Source organism: Cupressus sempervirens, chromosome 6, assembly GCF_028749045.1.
Source record: "Cupressus sempervirens isolate cs-2001-9-10 chromosome 6, ASM2874904v1, whole genome shotgun sequence".
Lineage (NCBI taxonomy): Eukaryota > Viridiplantae > Streptophyta > Pinopsida > Cupressales > Cupressaceae > Cupressus > Cupressus sempervirens.
In genome coordinates, this window is record NC_143123.1 from 230,935,539 (window position 1) to 230,955,671 (window position 20,133).

At 34.0% G+C, this 20,133-nt stretch overlaps 3 pseudogenes; 1 reads left to right on the top strand and 2 right to left on the bottom strand.

Annotated features, from left to right (window-relative positions):
* Positions 1 to 715: 715 nt before the first annotated feature.
* On the bottom strand, positions 716 to 2,497 carry LOC149552101 (formate--tetrahydrofolate ligase pseudogene; annotated as a pseudogene).
* A 1,650-nt stretch (positions 2,498 to 4,147) lies between these two features.
* On the bottom strand, positions 4,148 to 5,542 carry LOC149552102 (formate--tetrahydrofolate ligase pseudogene; annotated as a pseudogene).
* Positions 5,543 to 6,369: 827 nt separating this feature from the next.
* LOC149552103 (uncharacterized) lies at positions 6,370 to 19,718 on the top strand (annotated as a pseudogene).
* The last annotated feature ends 415 nt before the right edge of the window (positions 19,719 to 20,133 follow it).

Consider the following 20,133-nt stretch of genomic DNA (forward strand, 5'->3'; position numbering starts at 1 on the left):
TCCCTCTCTGTGTAGCATAATAAAGAGCTTTAAACCCTTCTCCTTTTAAGCATTTTGCTAGGGTAGCATCCAACACAACCTTCTCAAAATGGTGTCTTTCCCCAGGGGTAAGATATAAGCTAACAATTGTCTCCCCCTTCTTATTCTTAATCCCCAAATTAGCTCCTGAAAATAGCAACTCTTTGAAGCATTCTAGATGGTTAGATTTTATGCTCAACATAAGTGTAGTTTCACCACTTTCTGTCCTTGCATTCAAATTACATCCATGTTCTATCAACTACTTTAAAATACTTTGATAACCCATTCTTAATACCATGTGAATAGGTTGAAATTCATGTCCATTTATCAATTTTACATAAAAGTCAGCATTAGCTCCAGCATCTAAAAGCACCTAAATAACCCTTGTATTACAGAAAAGGATTGCATGACAAATTAATGTTCTTCCTCTATGCTCACTATTAGGGCTTAAGTGTTGTAGTAACAATCTGAGAATAATGCCACTTGCTTCATAATATTGAATAGCACACCATGCTTCACTATATGGTTCTGCTAAACCTACCCGAATGCGCAACTCTTCACTTGAACTTGTATCCTGGGACCATGCTCCAAGGATCACTTTACAATTTGTATCTATGCCCACCTCCATTCATCTTAGCATTCCAATGAAATGAACTTCAAGTGTCAAATACAAAGCCATAATATATTTTACACATCCCTAGGATAGACCTAGGACCCTTCCTGTTGTAGTGTCTACATCTATGTCAAAGAAGCAAGGTTGTGTGGGTAGCCCAAGCATTGTGCTCATAGTTCCTATCAAAGGATAGATGAATCCTACCCCAACACTAGCTCTTACATCTCTAATTGATAATGTAAAACCAAAAGGAGCCCTTTTTAATGAAGCAATATGTGAAAAAGAATACTATGTCTTTGCCATGCAGATTAGAAGTCTAGAGAATCCTTGCAGGGTGTATGTTTCAATCTGCTTCTCAGCCTACTCTGAATACTCAATTGTAGCTGCTCCATATGACTTAGCAATCAAATTAATTTTGTCTTTGATACTAAAGTACAAAGGGTACAAAAATAACAAAGATCTATTGTGCTTCTCATAGGCCCTCTGAACTAAAACACCAAGATCTACCACTCTTGCTCCACCATGTGCATAATGTGTACAAAAAACAACATCAAGCCACCAGCTTCTATTGCAACATTTCTTATAGCATTGACCTCAGCCTCTATGTTAGAGGCAAACATGTTGATAGAAATGACAACATTAACTCCATATGATTTGATGTTTTCCAAGTGCTTGGCTAGATTAACATAGCCTGCTTGAACCAATGCTACATTCTCTGTTACATAAGCATGATCTAGTGGCTTTCCTGCCTACACGTCTGATCCTCCACCATGCATTTTTAGAGCTTTTACTATGACCACTAAAACAACACATTGAGGCTTCAAACCACTATATCTACACTTTATATTCATGAACTTTTCTGTACCAATATCAGCACTAAACCTTGCTTCTGTCACACCAAATCCTTATGGACCTACTAGCTTTAGCGCAATCCTTTTGGCCAAAATAGAAGAATTTCCATGAGCAATATTGGTGAAGGGACTAGCATAAACAAGCACTAGTGTGCCCTTGAGTGTTTGCATCAATGTGGCATGAATTGCATCTTTCATAAGAACAGTCATAGCACCACCAATTCCAAGATCATCAGTGGTAACTGGATCTCCAGCCTTGCTATTTACTATCACCATTCGACCAAGCCTCTCTCTCATGTCTGCAAGAGACGTTGTAAGAGCTAAAATAGCCATGATCTCACTAGAAACAACAATATCAAAACCTATTTCCCTTAACATCCCTTTGTCATATGGACCTCGACCAATTGTATTTTTTCTGAAGAAGCGATCATTAACATCCATGACTCTTCTCCATGTAATAGTTTTTAGATCTATGTTAAGTCTAACAAATTTATTCACCTCCTTAGGTGTAAGATCCTTAGGATCAGTCTTATTAATACCCAATTTCTCTAGGTGTTTTAGCATGACCTTTGCAAAAGTTTATTTTCCTTCTTTATTTGGAGGGCATAGTCTATTGAATAGTGTAGTGTTCGATTGGGAGGCCTGTTATACATTTCTATAAATCAGTCAATTACATCTTTATTAGATAATTTTGATGAGACTGTCAATTTCTCCACTTGCGCATATAATGGTTATCTAAAAGGGGCATTATGTCAAGGAATTTGTGCACTCATTCTTATGCATTTTTTATTGCATACATATTTTGTCCTTTCCATTCAATTATCATGTCTTGTCCATGCTCGAACTGATCAATAAACATTCTGTCAAACAGTTAACATGCCTCTTTATTGCTGTGTCCACCATCATTCTGAATACTCCAGGTTGGGAGAGAAAAATAAAAATAAACTTGCTTAAACAAATTACATGCCTTGTCTATGGTCGGATTGGCTATGGGCCCATCAATCATGTTTCTCATGGTTGTTCAACATTCTTTATCTATTCCCCAACATTGGCATTACGACCATCACTTCTTTGCATTTGGCATGAACATTTAGAACAACTTTCATGGAGATTAATTAACCTCTTAATTTTTAACCTTTTTTAATTGGGCAAGGAGGTAGGATGATAACTATCTTTAAAACATGTGTTTTGAGCCTCTAACCTTAACCTTTTTGGATGAGAGGTTAAGGTTAATGGTTTAGAATACGTGTTTTGACTCCCAAACCTTAACCTTTTAAAAGGTTAATGGTTAATGATCAAGTTGAAAATACATATTTTGGTTCCTTCCATTAGCCTACGAGAAGTTTTGACTCAAGAATTGAATTTTAAAAATTTAAAGTGCTGGACAGAGTTGGGAACAAGCAAAAGATATTTGAAGGGAAAAATTTCTCAAAAAATTTGAGGGAAAGTGACCATTTTAATGCTTAAAATGAGGCTTATTCTGAAAATAACCATAGCTCAGAGAGGCAAGGATTGAGGCAAATTTTGATCTCTAGACAATAGTTGGCTCTAACTAGGGACAAGGACAAATCTCAAAACTAGAAAAATTAGAGTAGTGCCTTATCCATTAGGCTATAGAGTCACATGGGAAACTAAGAGGGAACAAACACCAAAAATAGGGCAACAAAAAGGAAGACTAGGCACAACAAAACAACACAACAAAAACTCCTAACAACTACCCCTCTATGGTCAATAACTACTTCCCAAATACATGATTTGGGTGAGGTTAATTAACCTCTACAAAATTAACCCAATATGACTTGAAATTTGGATCTTACACCTTTCGAGAGGAGGATTGAATAATCAATCATTATTGATCTCCCTTTGATATTTGAATGATTTATTCAAATTACATCACTTTATTAATGAGTATATATTCCTCTTTTCATGAAGTTGCTCTATTGTTTCTATATTCCCTCTCCGTGAAGCACAATGAAGAGCTTTAAACCCTTCTCCTTTTAAGAAATTTTCTAGGGTAGCATCCAACATTACCACCTCAAAATGGTCTCTTTTCTCAGGGGTAAGATATAAGCTAATAGTTGTCTACCCCTCCTTATTCTAAAGCCCCAATCAGTTCCTAAAAATAACAACTCTCTGAAGCATTCTAGATGGTTAGATTTTATGCTCAACATAAGTGTAGTTTCACCACTTTCTATCCTTGCATTCAAATTACATCCATGCTCTATCAACTACTTTAAAATACTTAGATAACCCATTCTTAATTCCATGTGAATAGGTTGAAATTCATGTCCATTTGTTAATCTAACATAAAAGGCAACATTAGCTCCAACATCTAAAAGCACCTGAATAGCCCTTGTATTACGGAAAAGGATTGCATGACAAATTAATGTTCTTCCTCTATGCTCACTATTAGGGCTTAAGTGTCACAATAACAATATGAGAATAGTGCCACTTGCTTCATAATATTCAACAACACACCATGCTTCATTATATGGTTCTGCTAGACCTACCCCAATGGGAAACTCTTCACTTGAATTTGTATCCTTGATCATGCTCCAAGGATCACTTTATAGTCTATATCTACACCCACCTCCATTCATCTCAACATTCTAATGAAATGAACCTTGAGTTTCACATACAAAGCCACAATATATTTTACACATCCCTAGCATAGACCTTGGACCCTTCCTATTGCAATGTCTACATCTATGTTGAAGAAGCAAGGTCATGTAGGCAGCCCAAGAATTGTGCTCATAGATCCTAAAAAAAGATAGATGAATCCTGCCCCAACACTAGATCTTACATCTCTAATTGGTAATGTAAAACCAGAAGGATCCCCTTTTAATAAAGCAATATGTGAAAAAGAATACTATCTTTGCCATGTAGATTGGAAGTCCAAAGAACCCTTGTAGGGTGTATGTTTCAATATGCTTCTCAACCTACTCTGAATACTCGACTGCAACTACTCCATATGACTTGGCAATCAAATTAATTTTGTCTTTGATACTAATGTTCAAAGGGTACAAAAATTGCAAAGATCTATTGTGCTTCTCGCAGACCCTTTGAACTAAAACACCAAGATCTACCGCTCCTACTCCACCATGTGCATAATGCGTACAAACAACAACATCAAAGGCACCAACTTCCATGCAACATTTCTTACATCATTAACCTCAGCCTCTGAGTCAAAGGAAAACATGTTGATAGAAATGACACTCCATATGATTTGATGTTTTTCCAAGTGCTTGGCTAGATTAACATAGCCTACCTTAACCAATGCTACATTCTCTATTACATAAGCATGATCTAATGGCTTTCCTGTAGACATGTCTAGTCCTCCACCATGCATTTTGAGAGCTTTTACTATGGCCACTAAAACAACACATTGAGGCTTCAAACCACTATATCTACACTTTATATTAATGAACTTCTCTGTACCAATATCAACACCAAACCCTACTTCTGTCACAACAAATCCTTCTAGACCTACTAGCTTCATCCTAATCTTGTTAGCCAAAATAGAAGAATTTCCATGAGCAATATTGGCAAAGGGACCAACATGAATAAGCACTGGTGTGCCCTTGAGTGTTTGCATCAATGTGGGATGATTTGCATCTTTCATAAGAACAGTCAAAGCACCAACAATTCCAAGATCATCAGTGGTAACTAGATCTCCAACCTTGTTGTTTCCTATCACAATTCGACCAAGCCTCTCTCTCATGTCTACAAGAGAATTTGTAAGAGCTAAAACAACCATGATCTCACTAGCAACAACAATATCAAAACCTGTTTCCCTTAACATGCCTTTCTCATTTGGACCTTGACCAATTGCAATTTTTCTTAAGAAGCAATCATTAACAACCATGACTCTTCTCTATGTAATAGTTTGTGGATCTATGTTAAGTCTAACAAATTTATTTACCTCCTCAGGTGTAAGATCCTTAGGATCATTCTTATTAATACCGAATTTCTCTAGGCTTTTTAGCATGACCTTTGCAAAAGTTTGTTTTCCTTATTTATTTTGAGGGCATAGTCTATTGAATAATGGAGTGTCTGATTAGGAGGCATGTTATACATTTCTATAAATCAATCATTGACATCTTTATTAGATAATTTTGATGATTGTCAATTTCTCCACTTGCACATATAATGGTTATCTAACAAACACATTATGTCAAGGAATTTGTGCACTCATTCTTATGCATTTTGTATTGCATATGCATTTTGTTCTTTCCATTCAATTATTGCATCTTGTCCATGCTCAGGCCGATCAATAAATATTCTATCAAATAGTTAACATGCCTTTTTATTGCTGTGTCCACCACCGTTCTGAATACTCCGTGCTGGGAGAGAAAAATAAATAAATTGGTTAAACAAATTACATGCCTTGTCTATGGTCGGATTGGCTATAGGCCCATCAATCATGTTTCTCTCAATTATTCAACATTCTTTATCTACTCCCCAACATTGGCATTGTGGCCATTGCTTCTTTGCATTTGGCACAATCATTTAGAACAACTTTCATGGAGGTTAATTAACCTCTGAATTTTTAACCTTTTTCAAATGGACAAGGAGGTAGGTTGATAACTATTTGTAAAATACGTGTTTTGAGCCTCTAACCTTAACCTTTTTGGACAAGAGGTTAAGGTTAATGGTTCGAAATATGTGTTTTGACCCCTAAACCTTAACCTTTTAAAAGGTTACTGGTTAATGATCAAGTTGAAAATACATATTTTGGTTCCTTCCATTAACCTGCAAGAAATTTTGACTTGAGAACCAGATTTTAAAAATTTGAAGTGTTGGATGGAGCTGGGAACAAGCCAAAGATATTTGAAGTGTGAAATTTCTCAAAAACTTTGAGGGAAAGTGACCATTTTAATGCTTAAAATGAGGCTTATTTTGAAAATAACCATAGCTCAGAAAGGCGAGGATTGAGGCAAATTTTGATATCCGGACAATAAGGTATTAATTTTTGAATAATTTATTTTCTAAAATATACATGCTAAATTTTCAAATTTATAATTTGTATAAATTATTTTTGTATCTTTTAATTGGATGAATCGATTGAACTCTTATATGCCAATTTATTAGTTTGTGAAATATGATATTTAATAAAATATATTTTAACCCTTTTTATAGCCTATATTTTCTCAATGATATACACGATCCTTAATTATTAGCAAACAATCTAGGAGCATCTAAAATATTAAAAATATATTACAATGTGTAAATGTTCTTTTTGAACAATTTTTGGACAATTACGTCATTCACAAAATGAATCAATCAAAACATGTTTGGAAAATATGAAACAAGCATTGGGCAAAGAACAATACTACTTTCTTACTAAAATACATTAATATAATTATAAACAAAGATATCAAGTAAAAAATAAAAATATTTAATAGCTACTAATAAAATTAAAACTAAATTTATATTCAAAATTAAAACTAATGCTACTTAGAGGGAAGTACTAAGCCCCTAAACAACACTTGTTTAATTTTATAATAGGTAATAAATCTATGTTGCATTACATTTTCAAATGAGTGTTGTGATATGTGGATAGTGGTAGGTTTTGAAATAACAAAGGTTTGTTCATACAATAACTATTAGAAATAGGAATTACTGAGGAGGTGGGGTGGGGGGGGGGTGGGGAGGGGGGGGGGGGGGGGGGTGAATCAATAATTTACAAACTTCAATCACCAACTAAATATTATTTATCACTTTGAACCATACATAAGAAAGTAATAAAGTAATGTTGAACAATAATAGTAACCATGCACAAAGATAACTCATAACACCATATTTTGGTAACTAGGGAAACCCTGGCCAAGGGAAAACCCTAGTGGGGATGATACCCACTAGATAATATACTGATATATAAGTTCCTTGTTAGAGGATGGACCCTGTTAGGAGCCAATGAGAAAATTTAGTATAGAAACTCCTTGTTAAGAGACTATGAATCCCTGTTAGGAGATTCCAACCTTGTTAGGAGTCATAGTATAGTAGATGCAAGATGATCCCACTACCCAAACATGCACTTCCAATTACAAGAAGAGCTCATTGCCCAAACAAGTAATCAGTCTTTAGGAATACAAGTTCTTCCTAAGTTTGATCTTGGATCACAAAATAGCTTCTCAAACTTTGTATATTGCTTTTACAGAAAGTTTGCATATCATAATACTTGCACAACTTACACACTTGAATTCGCAAGATGTCCTTTGCATAAATACCATGCCTTTTCACAAATTTTTTCTAGGTTGGCCAAGACCATAATATACTTTTCCAACTTAGAGTAAACATCTAGGATGTCGGCCCTAATTGGTCAAGAAATTATTTTGTAAGCAAAATAATTTCTTTTGTTTAATTCCACTATCTTATTTCTTTGGTAAAACACAAATATCTCTTTTGTGTACCATCTGTACTAACTTCCAGCATTATACACATCATCATCAACATGTATACTATCTCGATCTAACTTTTCTAGTCATAATATTACTGATAATATGACATCAGTAACAAGTTACATACAAAACAATACACTACTATAAACCAAATTCATACTTAGACAATTTTTTGAGTACCAAAAGCTAAGTATCTTTATTTTTGATGTTTCTTGTAATCATGTACATCATGTGTTTCCATAAATGACAACAATTACATATCTTCATTAGCCAATTGTCAACAATTCCCCCCTTTTGCATTTATGGCAACAAAAGAGGGAAAATTGGCTAAGTATCAGAAACTTGTCAAAAAAATAATACAGTAACAATACATTAATCATCTATTATGACTTATCCATCTTAAATATTCTCCCCCTTACAATATGGTTTCATACCTTACAATCTTCCCTTACCTTATTTACAATTTTCTTATGCATCTTCTCCCCCTTTGACATCAATGACAAAGGTTAAAATGTCAAAAATTGTCAAAGCTGCTGTTAAAAACTCTATAAACATCTATCTTAAACTAATAGAATCTTCATGCAATCATCAAAACTTTCCTTAAGACTATTCATACCTTTTTTCCATGTATCCTTGGTTGATTCAACAAAGGTGAGAATTGCACACAAGGCATATGATGCAATCTCAACTGCATTAAGATCAGAATATAAAAAGTTAGAATAAGTGTCCTTGGCTTTGACACATTCCTCCAACTATTTCTCTACAATTGATATTTTCAGAGCAATAGACTCTCTAAAATTTGAAAATATTTTCAAAATTTGTTCCTTCCAAATTTCCATTTTCCTAATATCATAATGAATATTGGCCACTTGTCCTTCAAAATCATCAATTTTACTAGAAGGATGTATCTGGCTAGATAGACCCTCTAGCTCACTTAGCTTACCTTCAACTTGACTATCAAGATCCTTTGTCAACTTGTGAGATAAGGTAAACTTGATGTACACTACCTTTTCATCTTTTTGACATTTTTGAAGTTCCTTGATAGAAGTATCAAGACTTATCAAATCGTTCTTGATGTTTTGACAAATAGTGCTAAACAAGTTAGCATTATGTGAAATATGTGCCTTAGATTCTACAACATTCAGTAAATTTGTAAATTCCTCATCAAAATATTTTAACACTTCTTGTGCTCTCTGTTCAAGATTTGCCTCTATATGTTGGACTGCCAAAGTACTATGTAATCTATCAGTAACCTCCATCAAGGTTCTCTGTAGGCTCTTCACTTTCATGTTTTTCTCAATAAGTTTGATTAGAGATGAGATCAAGTGAATTTGTTCATCATCATTAGTTGTTAGGATAGCAAGAAAAAGTGGAGTAGATGAACTAGAATGTTTAGATTCATCTTTCCTTTGCTTCTTTTCAGCTGCCTCTTTGACTCTTTTCTCTTCTTTTTATTTTCTTTCTTTAAAAGCCTTTTCTCCTCTTCAATTTGTTTTAATTGTTCTTCAATACCCTTGGTATGAGATTTAGTCTATTTTGAACTCTCAAAAGGGTTGGTATCATCAATGTTAATTGTAACATTGGTCTCATTGATCTATATTGTGTCACCACTTACCGACACTTCCAAGGTTCTGGGTGTTGGTGAAGGTGCTGCCTTGGATTTTTTCATCATTTGACTTATGGTTGCCACTGTTTCACTTCTTATTTTTTCCTTCTCACACACACATAAAAAGAAATGGTCTTACTTTCTTTCTTAAGTAAGGTTCCATATTATTCAACAATCTCTTGACTTATTCTTTGTCATTAGTCTTGCATATAGTCCTTAACATAGACTTCTAGAGTTCTAAGTCCTCTTCTTGAGCTGGTGCCTTCTTTACAATGAGTCTGTCATAGACCTTCTAATTTATTATACCTTTAATATCCTTAAGTTTTAGATTATTGGCTATTATGTATCCCACAATAGAGATATCAATATGATCTTTTTCAATATCATTATACAAGTCATAAAATTTGTTCATCTGAACAAAGTTGCCTTCATTAGTAATGGCTAAATTAATCTTCTCTATCTTTAGCTTCCAAGGATTGTCGAGCTTTACCTACTAATTATTTAGAAGTATTAACCTTCTTTGCCTGTTTAGCTTCTTCTTCTTCTTCACTAGATTCAATAATTATCAACAATGTCTTTTATCTCTTTCCTAGTCCAGTGGCTTGTTGCTTGACCCTTTTTGTTTTGGTGGTCATAGCTTCCACTAATCTTTTTGATTTTCTCTTCAGCTCACTTGGTTTTACATCTAACACTGCAACATATGGAATGCTTTGTTTCGAAGATGACTCTGCAATAGATACTGACAAAGGTTGCACATATGTTATACCTTGCTTCATAGTCTATCTGATTGCCCGTGACTCACTTTTAGTGATACTAGCCTCCGATAAAGATTTCTTCATTATTGTTTTTATCTTCTTGTGAGATGCTCTCTCTAAAGATGCCTGATGAGATGATTGGGTAATCTCATCATAGGTTCCAAATCTGTACTTAGCTTGGTCCTTATCAGATTTTAATAATAAATCAATGTATCCATTTGCTATATCATCACTTATCTCATAACCTAAGGGATCAAGGAATGTTTCTCAAGGTTCTACTACTTGAATATAAGTAAAATCTTTATTAACCATAATACATATGTCTTCTTTAAACCTTTCTACAATTACAGGTGCAATTCTGAATCTTTATCTCATCTCATTTTGAAATGTTTACATTATCAAATTCCCACTATCCAATATTTTATCTACTGGATGTCTTCTACATACATCAGTAATCTTCTCCATTGTACACCTCTCACTGCTCATAATCTCTATGACTGAAAAATATAGAAATCTCTTAAGTACACAAAAGAATAAACGATTGATTAGTGACTAAAATCTAAACACACCATTCTTAGTCCTTTTGATTTTTTCTAGGTTCTCAAGAAGTTGCATTCTTATAATTTCACTAAGATTAACTTGTTCCTTCTCAACACATATCTTGTATACTGCATAGATGAATCCGACTGAAAATTCATCAATCTTAGAACTTGCACATATAGAGTAGGCAATGATTCTACTCAAGAATCTTACATCATCTTGTTTAATGGTATTGATCACCATGACCTTTCCATTATAAAATGCTTTAGTGTAGCTCTCAACCTTCTTCTTAACAAGTTTCTTGCCTATAGGTACACTGCCTTATTTGCTAAGACTAGTTACCTCATGAATAAGGTTAGCTGAAATATCAACTACATTATCTTCCATCCATAGTTTTCCATCATGAATTCTACTTAGTATAATCTGTGTCCAATTCTTGGTAGAAATGATATTTGAATAGGTCTAGTTCTTTCAAATGTTCAAATATGTGCTTCATAGTCATATCATGATTAAAGACTAATTCCATATCTTTATTCATATATTCACTCCCAATAGATTTAGACTTGCTATTAAGATAACTTCCTACATCTTCCAAATGCACTACATTGTTTAGCATAATGGATAATGTTGAACTAGGGTTTCCTTCTATGGGTTTCATAGAAAAACCTTCAGTTTTGGTCTCTCCTCATTCTCAACATTATGAATTATAGACATATCCATGGTTCTAACGAATAAGAACTTTACCAAATAAATCTTGCAAATAAATGATAAAATACCTTTTTTTGAAAATAGGGTTTACTTCAAAATTGCCTTATCAAGTTGCTTCTAAGTGCTCTATGCTTACGATGTGATCGCAATGAAGTGGTAATCAAGTTTGTACTCCATTTTATTCATCAACTTGAACTTATATTAATTGTGTACTTTACAAACATGAAAGAGCTGTCAATTACATTTTGAAATCAAATATCTACTCAAGATCTTCTATCTGATCTTCAAATGCTACTCAAGGTTTACCATAGCCTCCTTCCATCATGACAATGCTCCACAAAACTTCATTCCATGAAATTATCAGTAAGGACATAGTTTTCATCTTCTGCTATAGAATTAACTTTCTCTATAAAAATAGTAACTCTTAATTCCTCCATAACTAGTTTAGATAAGTACCAAATTTCAAGTGAGCTTAGATACAGTCTAAACTTATCTCGATACACCTTTTCCCAACTTTGCTACCCATAATTTGATCTTTGAGTGAAGTTAAATTTTTTTGTGTTGTGAACAAGCTTAATTCAACTTAGTTGAATCAAACTTGATTACTAACCTTGATCTTCCTATCTCATCATCTTCTAACTTTTCTTTTGAGATGTCTAATCCTTTTACAAATGCCTCATTGAATTCTTTTCAAAGTTCACTAGCTACATTTCTTTGTTCCTCATTGTCTTTCTTAGTTTTAGAGTTCCTTTCATGGTTCCTTCTATCATTTATAACATTTCTTCCATCATTCCTTCTATTTCTAAAGTTTCTTCCATTGTTCCTTCTATCTCCAAAGTTTTTGTCCATTCTACAATGCTTTGCTATATGTTTGAAGTTATTGCATAATTGACATACTAGAGTTCTGCTTCTAGGATTCTGTTCATCAACTGATGCATGACAATTCCAAGCTATGTGTCCAAAGTTGTTACACTTATAGCACACGATTTATTTTCTCTCTACATAAGGTCTTCCTTCTATCAATGTCCATTCATTAGATCTTCTTCTATTTCTATGGTTAGTATTTCTAGATATTATACTATTTCTTCTGTCATTATCATATTTAGTTTCCTACAATCAATTGCTTTATGACCCATACCATGAAAATTATGAAAATAAAAATCCTTAACATGATTAAATGACTTATTTTTACAATCTCTTTTCATATGACCTATTTCATTACATGAAAAATACTTACCTAGTTTCCTTAGGAGATTCCACTTGCTTTGGTTCATCCAAAATCTCAACTTCCTTGTCTTGTCCAACTTCTTTAGGTTTATTAGAAGATTGACTAGATTCAATCTTATCATCAGATTTATCTTTTTCTTTCAAAACTGATCTAATCTTCGGTTTCTTTGTAGACATGTTAAATGGATAACCAAGACCAGTCTTATCATAGGTAGGTCTCTGTATTGACATAGAATCATCAAGCTTTTCTCTGCTAGAATAAAGTTTCTCAAGTTGCTGCTTGCATTGAGTTAGTTCACATTTCATAATAGTGTTTTACTTATGAAGTTCTTCATGATCTTCTTTCAATGTTTCAAATTTAGATGTCTTCTTCGCTAGACTTTCTCTAAGATCTGTATTCTCATTCTTCAAATTAGATCTCAACTTTATTAGGATCATTCTTCAAAGTCAACTTTAGATTGGTAATCTTTAATTCATGCTTTAAGATCTTGTACTCTATCTTTAGCTTTGAATAATCATCATCACTAGTTTCAGACTCAATAGATTCAAGTTTAGATTTGAGATGTTCAATCTTATCCTTCAATTGTCCAATATATACTTTGGAGTCCTCACACTCTTTCTTTAGTAAGGAGATCAATTTGTTCAAGTGTCTCTTCAAGGTTCTTCATCAACCATTCCATATCAATAGGGATCTTACTCAAGTTGTTAAGCCTCTTTTGAGTAATTGTGCTCTGATACCAATTTTTAGAAATAAGAATTACTAAGAGGGGCAGGGGGCAGGGGCGGGGGGTGTGAATTAGTAATTTAAAAAACTTTAGTTGCCAACTAAATATTATTTATTACTTTGAACCAAACATAAGAAAGTAATAAAGTAATGTTGAATAGTAACAGTAACCATGCACAAAGATAACTCATTACACCATATTTTGTTAACTAGGGAAGCCCTGGCCAAGGGAAAACCCCAGTGGGATGATACCCACTAGATAATATACTAATATATAAGTTCCTTGTTAGAGGATGTAATGCCTCGCCCGAAGATCCTTGGAACAAGGATTCAGTTCAAGCCAAGATATTTTATTTTACAAGTATGAAAGCACATGACAACATTATACATGGATCACAAAGATCACAACGAAAGACTTAACCACAATCCTAGCAACCAACAAATCTCCAAATGTCACTACCAAACTAACACACACAAACTCGAGAATAAAAACCAAAGATGATGTTAGAACATAAAATCTCTGAACTGTCAAATCATGGAACCACAAGTTATCCTAAAGGATACTCAAAAGTCCAAGTTGCATTCCCTAAAGAACAATGGAAAGGCCACCTACTTTTTGTGCGAGAGAATAAAAAATGACAATCTTGCATGAGGAAGCACCTCTTCACACAAGAAAGTACAAAACACACACGAGGAAACACCATATCACACGAGGACATGCTAGGATCAGTAGTCAAAAACACTACATTGGTGTGGGGTTTCACGTGAGGATTCACTAATGTTGTGCAAGGAAACCCAAAACACCACATGAACAACTACATTCTCATGTGAAAAAGTACAATTTTTCATGAGGATACAAATTAGTAAGCCATATAGCATAAAGATAAAAAGATAGGAAATAAATTTCCTGTACACTGGGGAATACTAGATCCACATAAATCAAGGAATGATCACTCAAGTGCATAAACAACAAGATGCCATGAAACAAGAAAGAGGAACATCAATCCATCTAACCATAGTAGTAAAATAACATACTAAAATCAACATTGTAATGTATAGAAGCAACATCGCAATGTACAAAAATAACATCGCAATAACTTAACAACCAAACTAAGTACACAGTTCCTCCCACCTGTCAATAACATCATAAGACCATCGTGGATCCTAGCCATCCCCTTCCCATAACATCCCAATCTACTGACTAGATCATCCATGCTATCTTATGAGGACATCACTACTAAAATATGCTATAACATAAGAATAAGGAAATCTAACATGCTAAAAAAAAAGCATTAGTTAATCCAATAAATCAACCACATCATCTAATCATATGCTAAACATCATAATATAGGAATGCATCAAATAAACTAGCATCATCGAAACATGATATCTAAGCATTCCAATGAAAGCATAAATCATAAGAAAGCATACTCTGGAACTCGAAGCATCAAGTGAAAATATCCAAAAATGGTTGTACTAGGAAAAAAGACCATCTCTATACACTGGTCCCCAATAGTGGTATGGATAGATATGCCTCCCGATCATGTGGAACTTGTAGGTCCACACCCACAATGCTAATGGAGATAACGATCCAACCACAAACACACATAAAGCACAACATTCATGGCTAACACTCACACTAGGTAGTATAATGACTAAAAGACATAGACAATGCATAAACTATAGGTCCTGGGATAACATCATGGAGAGTCTCTTGGCATTGACAAGCCCATGCTCAGATCATGTGTCCTCAAACTTAAATAGGTGCTCACACATTGTGTCCTCAAACTTAATCAGGTGCTCACACATTTTATTATCTTAAGTTTTATTACCACTCACACATTTTATTTAGTTATCACTTGATTAAAGATTTTGCATGCCCAACCCTTGGGAAATAGACACTGGGTTGTAGAGATAGAAGCCCCCTCCATATGCTACCCTACCCTACCCATGCTCTTCCAATGATGAGTGCCCGTAGGCATGCAGATTCCCAACCCAATCCCAAACAATCATAACTTTCAAAAGTGCCATGGAAGATCAAGCCTGACAAAAAATGTACATGCACATACTTGTGTGTGGTGCACCACCATCATGAAGATCATAACACAAGGATTGGATGAGAACACAAGCAAAATATCACTCAACCAAAAACAACTTGGGAGGACAAATTCTACATGAATCCCAAAGACAATAAAACCATACATCATGAAATCACTCAATTAGTCTCAATCTAAGAGTATGGATTCTACATGAATCCCAATGATGCAACAAGACCAAACATCATGAACTTACTCAACCGGCCTCAATCTGGGAGTATGGATTCTACACGAATCCTAGTGTCCACGAAACAAGAACAAAGGTCTAAAAGAAACCATAACAATAGGTATGAAATCACTAAACCAAATATGACATCAAAAGTACATATATGACATGCATCCCAATGAAAACATAAAATTGAAACAATGGTTTGAATAAAATCCTATGGATAATCCAAGTCCACGACCAACACCATGCCAAGAAAACCTGAGAAAACTGGGTGGCATGCAAACCAAGGTGAAAAACCTCAAAACTCAAAAACTTCAAAATTAAAACCCATTTGGTCTTAGGGTACAAAAGCCACAAATATCAAATAAAATTTGGGTTTGGAGTTTGTATGCAAAAATGGCCAACATAACAGTGCAAAACCCCAAACCCTTAACCTAAAAAATATGGAAATACTCATACCCGCCCAATCGACTGGAGCTAGCATACAGAAACAGAGGGGAACACTAGTTCTCAGCCTCTTAACAAAAAACTACCAAAAATAGAAGCTAAAATGAAGTAGAAAAAATAAAACGGGAGAGCCCTACCTCATAGCCAAAGGGGGCAAAATGGGAATCTAAACCATAAAATAGAACCTCGCAGAAGTAGCCAAAAATCATGGTAATTTAAAGTCTCGCCAAGCTGGATCCAATGAGCTCAATCTTACAATGATCCCACACCCATAGCTCCCACAATGAACAAAATAGTAAACCCTCATGAAGAGGATTTTGGGTTTTACTCTCCAACTTTCTAATTCAAAAGTGAGAAGTGAGGAATTAAATTCCTTTTTGGATACTTATTCACTTTTCAAGTGAATAATTGATTAAGGGAAATAACCAGCCAACCTAGTTAAACCTTGAATCCACCCAAAAAAAAAGGCTATTCCTATAAATAGGAATTCATCTATGGAAAAGCTACCAAAAATTAAATTAAATTAAATTAAAAGCTCGAAAATCCAAAAACACAGAAATTTCCTTAACAACTTTTGCGATGATGCAAACCTCTAAATGTATAGACATGCTTACTGGTCTAATCACATTATGCAAATGAGTTTAGATTTAATAATCATTGAAAAGATTAATTAATCAATTAAAATAAGGATACGTCAACCATACATGGATGACATTGGTAAAATATGAATGGCTGAATCACTAACTCTATGTGCCACCGCCAAGGATATAGTTCCTGCATACTAAACAACATGATCAAGTGAAATTGCATATAATAACATAGCTGAAGCAATAATTTCATTAAATCACCTAATTTAACCATTTATTTAATTTTATTGAAATAATCCATTTACATCACTCATATTCGCATAAAGCATAACAATATAGGAATAAAGTAAATAACCATAGCATTAAATCCATCACATAACTTAATTAGAGATATGTCCAAATATTGGATAATTAGATATCATCATAAAACACACTATCATCCCAAAATGACATCATCATGCAATATGAATAGCTAGACAACATAGTAGTCTAACATCTATGATACTGAAATCAAGTATAACATCTGACCCATAGGTCATCTCAAATATAAAACATAACATGAGTAACAATTATCTCTTAGATCAAAATATAGCAAGGTAAATATCTGCAACACATAACCAATGAATCCAACATGGATAATCCATTTATAATTATTTAAGCATTTAATAATGGTTGTTTAAACAACATAAAAAGGCACTTAAACACATAAGCGAACACAATCATAACATAATGATATGACATTGATCCTGGTAACCATTGGCACAAACCTCAATGAACCATAAATCACATCATACTCTCAAAAATTAGCCAAGGCATAATCAAAGCAACAAATACAGAACATAAATCCAATCACTTCAATGGTGTAGACCACTTATGGTCACAATCATGATCCCTTCTCAAGGTGAGATCAACAAGGTTGCATCCATCGAGATGACCTACATAAGTCAAATAGGAGAGGCACTACAGAGGATGGACCCTATTAGGAGTCAATGAAAAAATTCTATATAAAGAGTCCCTATTAGGAAACTTTTAATCCTTGTTAAGAGATTCCAACCTTCTTAGGAGTTGTAGTACAATAGATGCAAGATGAGCCCACTGCCCAAACATGCACTTCTAATTACAAGAAGAGCTCACTGCCTAAACAAGTAATCAATCTTTAGGAGTATAGGTTCTTCCTTAGTTCAATATTGGATCACAAAATAGCTTCTCAAACTTTTCATATATCACTTTCACAGAAAGTTCGTATATCATAATACTTGCACAACTTACACACTTGAATTTGCAAGATGTCCTTTGCATAAATCCCATACCTTTTCACAAATTGTTGCTAGGTCATCTAAGACCATAATATACTTTTCCAACTTAGAGTAAACATTTAGGAAGTCAACCCCAATTGGTCAAGTAATTATTTTGTAAACAAAATAATTTCTTTCCTTTAATTCCATTGTCTTGTTTCGTTAGTAAAACATGGATATCTCTTTTCCTTACCATCCATACTAACTTTTGAGGTTATACATGTCATCATCAACATGTATAATATCTCCATCTAACTTTTCTAGTCATAATATGACGTCAATAACAAGTTACATACAAAATAATACACTGCTATAAACCAAATTCATACTTAGACAATTTTTAGAGTACCAAAAGCTAAGTATCTTTATTTGCAAGGTTTCCTATAAGCATGTACACCATGTGTTTCCATAAATGACAATAATTACATATCTTCATTAGCCAATTGTTAACAATAACCTAGGGTTCCTATAGATTCTCATTAATAGTGGAGCCATGTCCTCATTCTCTATGATGAGATTACAATGAATGAAGATGAAGATGAAGAGAAAGAGAAGGATGATGAGGAAGAGGAGAAATAAGAGAGGGAGGTTATTATTGTGTGTATATGTAAAGCCCAATAGTATTCCATTTATTATTCATAATTTATTATTGTTTCCCTTTACTTGTTTGTCTCTTCATTTCTTTTGAGACTCTATATATATGTATTGGAGGTTCATTATTATACATCGTATTCATAGATCTAAAGCTACAACTATGATGTAAAGTTCAAACTTTAACATTAATAAGATTTCCTTGCAGTGTGGATGTATCCACAATTTGTTGTAAACCATGATAAAATCATGTGTTTGTGCTTTTCTTCTTTTTTATTGTTATATTCTTTCCAGTTTTCACTTTCAACAACTTTCATAGTTATAGTAGGGAAAGTTTTATCAAGGAGAAAGTCCTAATACACATGCACAATATAAAGAGAAAAGGTAGCACAAAGACAAATGATTCTATGGTGGAATGCAAATTGGAGGAAGTGAGGTATGCAAGAAGCCACACAAGCCAATGCCCTCCTCCACAGTTTGGGAATCTTCCAGTCTACCATCATTACCCTTGATGTTGGTCTACTGGTCTTCCCAACACCACCAATGTCATCATACTAGTCCTTTTAGTAGTGGCATTGACATTTTCACCAAACTCCAACCACAGACTTGGGTATTTGAGGGCTCACTGAAATAAAAAAATTGGCTTGGATATGGAGAGACCCAGGATGGTGCAAGGTCCTATAGATGTGGGACAAGACATTAGAAATGAGTGTTGTACTTCTCATCAAGCCTCTAGGTTAATATGGAGGAAACTGGGTCTTGCTTTACTTTCTTCAATAAAGTATACCTACAAAGTTGATGAAAGGTATTCTCTTGTGAGGCCAACTCATGGTTTTGCATTTGCTTCTACATCGTGAATTGCTGGCATTAGTCCAGATAGCCAACTTCTAGAGTTTGTATTGCTGGAGCTTGATATTTTTTCTGCCATTCCTTTTGGATTTTATAATGTAACTCTAAATATTATATTACCAAGGGGAAAAGGATTTTAGAACATCCCAACACCTATTTATGATAGTTTTCCATAGGAGGTCATTTTTCTCTAGTGTGCAGTATAAGGGGTCCCATAAGCCTTTTGGGATTTAGATCTTGAAGGGTTGGTCTAACTAATGAGAGAAGACTAGGAATCTTACAAAATTAATGGGTGATTTGCATTAGTCATTTTCATTTAGAAAGTTTTGGAAGTTCTTTCTACTTTTCTTTTGGAGTTGGTATCATTCTCCCAACTAAATGATTTAACATTGAGATCAATTACTTTTAGATGTAATTTGATCAAGATTTAGAAAAATAGGGCATACAATTAAGTTTTTCCTCTCCATCTTGAAGAGAAACATCCTTTTAGATTGGGTGCATTTGACAAATAAAACTTTCCCTTCACATTGCCTTGTTTAGATCAGATGGTCAAGATGGACATTCCATACAATAGTGATGCTCTCAGGTATAAAATTTGGTAAATTTTTTTTGTTTCTTTCTGATGTCTACTACCTCAGTTCAACTTCATATTTTAG